Genomic DNA, 7,500 nt, shown 5'->3' with positions numbered 1-7,500 from the left:
AGCAAGGGCAGCAGTTCCTGTTAATTATAGTTAGCTTGTTAATGTATTTTCCACAGGGTCTCGAACTGTTTGGCATGGGCAGCAGTTCTAGTTTGGTAGATTTTGTTTTTCTAACTTCTAGTATATTTGGTGGGCTGCATTTCCCTTGGGTGGGGCGGCAGCATGATGGTTATCTTTCTGCTTTGGCGTTTTTGTGCCCTCACTTTTACTGCGCTCAACACATTTTATAGAGCAATTATTTTTTGCAATATATTCAAGACAGTTTGAATGATTAAATCGGCTTTGGGCCTTTGCCCTTAGCCATTTTACTTCATCTGGGAGTGTCTGTTTTTTATCCTAGTGCCCAGTAAACGAGCGCGGTTATGCAGCCCACTAGTGTGCGAGTCCCTAGCCTGGGGGAGGGGAGAAAGGCATAAATTTTTTTCCTTTTATTTTTCATTTAATTACAATTAGAAAAAAGAAACATTAATATACACACATTAAAGCTAGAGTCACATACATTTTAGAACTAAAAAAAACAGTTCACAAATCGTTGCTTCTGTAACCAATTTTACCTAATTTGGTATTTGTACAAAAAATAGAGTTCATAACTTTTTATTGGAAAGCTTTTACATAAGATTCAAGTGCAACAGAATGTGGTAATAAGAAGATTTGATTGATTTGATCAATTGTAAATTCAAAATCCTTCTGCAATTTTATGGTGATATTGGGATGTTGAGCCTTTCTGGAAACAAGTAGAGAATAGTAATCTTTTGATCTATTCTTTCTAATATCGAAAATGTTATTTTCAAATGTAAAAATGGGGGATAGGGTTGATAATGGTACATTCGCAAACCTTAGCTGTGAGGGTATAGAGTGTCTGAGACCAGCCAACTGAAGAAAATTGGTTTGGTTTATCTTGTTCAAGAGGTGAGTGAACGTTTATATCCAGGTCAAGAAAGAGATCAGGCGTGTATGTGATTCCTGCCTCGCGATAATTTTTAAAATACACTGGTTTGTTATCTATTAATTTTTTCTTTCTTTATTGTTCCAAATAATGTTTTGATAATCCTTTTCTTCAGCAAAGGTATCGCGAAATTCTGACCACCATTGCAGAAGTTCGTAGTAGAATGGAGAGGGTAAGTTAAAACCTTTTACATCAAAGTTACAGCTGAGAAAGAAGATGCCCCCAACATGCTCTAACAGATAGAGAAAATATATCTTCCATGTAGCACCATGTAGTCTCTCGAGGACCATATCTTAATAAGCTTTTTGATACTTTCAAGCCTTTCAATAAAATTCTTCTCTTTTAGAAGTTTCAGATCGTATGTGAAATAAACTTCTAAAGCTTTGATCGGGGTTTTAGGCCACCTGATGCTAAATGGTTCTTCCATTTTTCCTCTAAATGAACCGATCCACATACCTTCCGTTTTTGAGGAATTGATATTGAGGCCAGAAATATTTTGAAAACTCTCCATCAGTTTAAAGAGTGATTTTGATGAATCGACATCAGCTAATGTTGCAGTTGTATCATCAGCATACATGTACTGCAGGACTTTTGTTTCCTCTTTTCCAAGAACAATACCTTTAATATCTGGGTTCTGTCGACTGGCGATTGCCAGCATTTCTACCGCAATTACAAAAAGGTATGGAGATAAAGGATCTCCCTGTCAAACGCCACGTTCAAGTGGGAAAAAGTTTGAAGTTAAGCCGTTGTTTATAATACAGCTTTTTATGTCTTTGTAGAAAACTCCAACCCATCGAATAAAGTCTGGTCCAAAAGTGAATTTCTCAAGAATTTTTATGAGAAAACCCCATTCAACACTATCAAACGCCTTCTGGAAATCGATAAAGATCATTAAAACGGGGATATTTTCCGTTGCAGTGAAATTCATAATATCATAAATAGATCGTATTGTTGTGCCTACAAAAAGATCTTTTACATATCCAGTCTGATTTTGATAGATTATATCAGGTAGAACATTTTTTATCCTCCATGCAATTGCTTTAGTCATAATTTTTGAATCTACATTCACAAGAGAGATAGGGTGCCAATTTTCTAGAAGCGAACAATCTTTCCCTTTTTTTTCAATTAGAGTAATGACGGCTTGTTTTTGAGAGTTAGACATCTCACCTTTTTCAAAACATTCGTTGACACATTTAATAAAACTATTCTTAAGTACTGCCCAGAAGGCTTTATAGAATTCAATGGGAATACCATCATTTCCAGGGGTTTTATTTAAATAAAAGCTGTTTAGAAGACGAAAGCATTCCTCTGATGACATAGACCCTTCACATTGCTTTTGCTGTTCTTCAGATAATTGTGGAATATTTGTATCATTTAAAAACGCAGAGATTTTTTGTATAATTTCTGGATCATTGTTTTTAATCTTATAGAGGTCTCGATAAAAGCGTTCCTGCTCCTTCAATATACAAAACGGATCTGTCTTAATTACGCCACTAATAAAAAGTTTTCATATGTGTTTCTTTACGTGATTTCTTCTCTCCAGATTTAGAAAATATTTCGTGCTTTATCCCGTATTCATGCCAGCGCGCACACGCTTGTATAATGATTCCTTTGGTTTTTTCTTCATAGAGGGTTTCCAATTTTTCCTGAGCAACTTGATATCGTGATGCATTTAAGTCACTTGGTGTCATTTCAAGCTCTTCCTTTGCCTTAATTCTTCTTGAAGAGTTTTTTCTTTCTGATTCCTTTTCTTTGATTTTCTCTTAGACAAATTTATTGCATGGGCCCTTATATTATATTTAATCCAATCACAGACACTCCCATGATCTGTAAGTTCCCTTCCTCCCTTTGCAGCCCATACTGGAAGCAGTTCTGTAACACTGCTTACATACGCATCGTCCGCCAACAACGAGCAGTTTAATTTCCAATATCCAGGGCCCTTTTGCCCATTTTCTAGTTTTCCAATTTCTATTTCCAATTTCTATCCTACCTGCAATTTCTATCCTACCTGCAGAACAGAACACAACCTGTGGCTGTTGATGGGACGTTTTCTGAGAGGTTTGTTTTAGATCATGGAGTCCCACAGGGCTCCTGTTTGGGCCCACTGCTGTTCATCATTTACTCGTCCAAGCTCTTCAAGGTCATCAGGGATCAGTTACCAGAAGCACACTGCTATGCAGACGATACACAATTATATCTGAGTTTTAAGCCACATAGCAGTGCATCTCAGACCGCTGCTATTAATGCTATGGACTGTTGTATAGAGAAAATAAGGGAATGAATGATAAGAGACAAATTAATGATAAACGATAGTAAGACCGAATTTATTTTGATTGGAACTCGCCAGCAGTTATGCAAACTAGAGCCGTGCGCTATTTCAGTAGGGCACGATACAATCACCGTAAGCACACAAGTCAAGAACCTTGGTTGCTGGCTGGACTCACATCTTAACATGTCCAAACATGTTACTAGCGTGTGCAAATCAGCTTTTTACCATCTTCATAATATAAGGCGTATAAAGAACTATCTTTCTAGGGAGAATCTTCTGACGCTAGTACATCCATTTATCACAAGCAGGCTAGATTACTGCAATAGTCTGCTTTATGGCGTCCCGAAGGACCAAATTTCGAAATTGCAACGCGTTCAAAATGCCGCTGCAAGGCTAGTCATGGGCATTGGGAAATATTCCCATATTACTCCTGCTTTGTATGATTTACATTGGGTTCCAATTCATGCGAGGATTCATTTTAAGATTCTGCTGCTGCTGGCGTTTAAAGTCATCCACAGGCAAGCTCCCGCTTATCTGTCCAGTTTAGTGTCGGTAAAATCCAAATCTTATAGTTTACGCTCCAACTCTAGCACCCTTTTGGATGCCCCTAAAGGCAAGATGCTGGTAACTCTTGGAGGGCGTTCATTTCAAGCGGCCGTACCACAATTATGGAACACCCTACCACCAAATCTACGAGATGTCTCATCAGTTGAGACTTTGAAGAGAAATTTAAAGACATTTTTATTCAGGAAATCGTTCGCAGATAGGTTTACTTTAATCAAATTTTAGGAATAATTATATTTTACTTGTACATATTATAATTATTACATATTTTTAATCATTTGTATATAAATTCCTGTAATTAGATTTACTATTTTTTTTTGTTTTTTTTTGTTTTTGTTTAAGACATGTAAAGCACTTTTGATCTTTTATTGTAAAAAGCGCTATAGAAATATTAAATATTAAATATTATTAGCGAGATTGCGTCGTGGTCTGTTCTAATGGTGGGAATTATCCCAGTCGATCTCACCATGTCATATAAATTTTTAGATATTAGATAATAATCAAGGTGACAAGATATTCGTGGAGACTTTTGACTCCAAGTAAAACTCTTTGTATCTGGGTTTTTAATTTGCCACATGTCGACCAAATCAAGTTGACTTTGTAAGCATTCGATACAATTATTAACTGATTTTCTTTGGAGCAGCACGCCCCCCTTTTTGTCAAGTTCCGGATTTAATGGACAATTGAAATCCACTCCTATGATGATATTTTATTCTGATTCAAGGTTTTCTTTTTGTAAGATTGCAAATAGATTTTTAAAGATGTTTATAAGATCTTTGTCTTTGTTTTGAGTGTATATGTTTATTAACATATACGCTTTATCTTGGATGACAGCTTTTACAATAATATAGCACCCCACAGGGTCAAGAATCTGCTGATGTATAGAACAATCAAATCCGGCCTTAATCAAAATTGCAATGATCTCTGCACCCCATTCATTCTTCCATTGTGTTTCTGTTTTAACTGTAGAGTGTGTTTCTTGTAAAAATATTATATCTGCTTTACGTTTCCTGCACCAAGTGAACATAGTTCTTTTTTTTTAAATTTCTGATGCCCTTTGCGTTGGGCGATACTACTGTAATTTCCGGGCGATTACCCGTGCGGTAGATTACCCACATTTTTTGCAATGACAAGAAAAAAATTTCAACAGATTACCCGCACTAGAAGATAACCCTCACCCAAAAACAAAAGAAATTTGTGAACTCACAAAGTTATCTGCACGAGCGATAACTTCGAGCTTATACCGGTACTCAAAAGTAAAACTCTGACGTCCGCGTTTAACACCGGGCATTTTGACTCAAAATTGTTCGTGGCTACACTTATTGCAAATGATTGAAGCGTGTATTTCTCATTCACGAAAATAATTCACTTACTGGAAAATTATAGACAAACAATCGACGTTTCGGCCATATCACATGCCCTTCCTCAGGAATCTGCGGAGTCAGGTTGGGTCACGCAAGTGTCACGTGGACGTGGCATTAAAGAAGCTGTTTTGGAGAGGGCATACGGTTCGTGCTATGGTGCTATCGCACACTTGAGAGCGTGCGTTACAGGACTTGCCGAGTCAGCTATCACGTCACACTTGCGTGACCCAAGCTGACTCGGCAGATTCCTGATGAAGGCAGTGTGATATGGCCGAAACGTCGATCGTTCGTCTATAATTTTCCAGTAAGTGAATTATTTTTGTTTTCGTTTACTGTCAACTGGATGACTGATACTATTCATTGTCATATTTCTCATCCAGTTAATTACCTTTTTACAACGTTTTGAATCAAATAAGAACTTCATCCATTGTTTTTTAATGATGAAATGGTATATGAAATGAATCATATATGAACTGCGGATATGAAATCAAGTGAAGCTATGATCTTCGCAGTTATGAGCGCAATTTTTGCAATTGCGTAGAGAAGCCTGAAAAATTCAGGACTTCATACATACATACATACATACATCTTTATTTAACAATGCAGGTTAAATGTGTTGGCAAGACCGAAGTCCTGATGTGGGTTTGAACCCGTGACCTCGCGATTCCGGTGTGACGCTCTAACCAACCAAGCTCTGAAGCCACTGACGTTGGGAGCTGGTCATTTGTGTGTTCTAATGGTCCCGTGAGGAATGAATCAATGATGAAATGTGAAGTGAAGCTATGATCTTTGCAGTTATGAGCGCAATTTTTACAATTGCGTAGAGGGCGGCATGCAGCGCCATGAAATGAACATGTCGGCATCAGTTTTGTGTGTGAATTACTTTAAAGCCTGCTATTTCACATTTTTATTCTTTTGTTTTGAGTTTATTATTCCAGTTGGTGAATAATGTTTTTATTTTCAACTAAACAAAGAAAGAAGCTGTAAAAAAATGGAGATATATATATATATGTAGTGCTGAAGTTATATATATATATAGTGCTGAAGTTATCTGAATTAACAGGGGATAAGCTTCTGTATAACTAACCTTTCTGCAGGCTCCTTTGCACGACCTTTATGCCCATCCGCAACTCCATTCTTTTTCTCTGACTTCTCTAGAGTACTTTTTAGGGAAGCGCTACTCAAAACAATTCTTTCTCAGTTTTTTCTGTAATGCAAACCGTAAATGACATCGATTAATTTCTTTTATTCGAATTTAAGTAAATGTTTATCAATGTTTTTCAAAAAACTTATAGATCATTATTATATTCAAGGGGGTGGCACAAAGAAACATCGTGCAAAACTTCACTGATTCAGTCACCAGCGCGTGGCTGAAAGATGCTAGAGAAAAAAATTTCATGAGCGATCCTCGTCTTTCATTCCAATTCACGTCAAGTTAATGAATTAAAACAGTAACTGTAGCCCTTGGAAAAAGTTATTCCGGTATTTAATATATCATAAAACATTTCAGAAGCACAAAAATGTCGATGGCATTATACAAGCAGTTTTTCTCAGTTCATCTGTACCAGTGTGTGTCTGTACGAAAAATGTGGCTGTATTTTAGACATCACGGCGCTTTCTTTCATTGCTGATGTTATTTTCACTGAAAAGTACATTGAATCTCGTTAACTTTGGGTTCAAAGGTTTGCTTTTCTTATAAACTGTGCGATATACACAAACTAACAGTTTTCGAAAGTCTACCAAAGTTGCTCATGTTGGCATGACGAGTGTCAAGCAACTAAAATAAAACCCACGCTTTCAAGTCTGAAGCGTTTTTAATATTACAGGCAGCAGTCAACGTTGTTAAATATGGGGAAACCAGTCGATGGTTCCAAACAGGGTCAGATTGAACCAGATGAGATACACAACCAGAGCATACACGTTTCCAACATGGCGGTCTACTCCCAAGCAAACCTGCTTTAATGCGCATGCGTAGACAACAACCGCTGACAGATAAATAACGAATACATAACACTTCCTCCCCTTCTAATATGTGAAAGCACTAAACTACTGAAGAAACTGTTTGTTTGGTCGAGTTCACAATATCTGAAAAAAAGACTAATAAGTCACTAAAAACTTGTAAACATCAACAAAAAGGGTAACATAAATGTCTCCAGAGCTCAGGCAGTGTTCAACCCTAAAAAAGTTCCTTACTACTATCAATGTCACAGATTTAGCTTAACAGGTGCTTTTCTCTTCCTGACGGGATATCTGCGCCCAGCCCTATTTGGCAAATCTCTTGAAATTGACATATTTGGACTTTGTTCTCGAGACGAAGAATCCAACTCAAGTGTTGGAACTGGGTTGGGCGGCTCAAG

Source organism: Montipora foliosa, chromosome 8, assembly GCF_036669935.1.
Source record: "Montipora foliosa isolate CH-2021 chromosome 8, ASM3666993v2, whole genome shotgun sequence".
NCBI lineage: Eukaryota > Metazoa > Cnidaria > Anthozoa > Scleractinia > Acroporidae > Montipora > Montipora foliosa.
The sequence above is the reverse complement of the archived record's forward strand: the minus strand, read 5'-3'. Positions refer to the sequence as shown.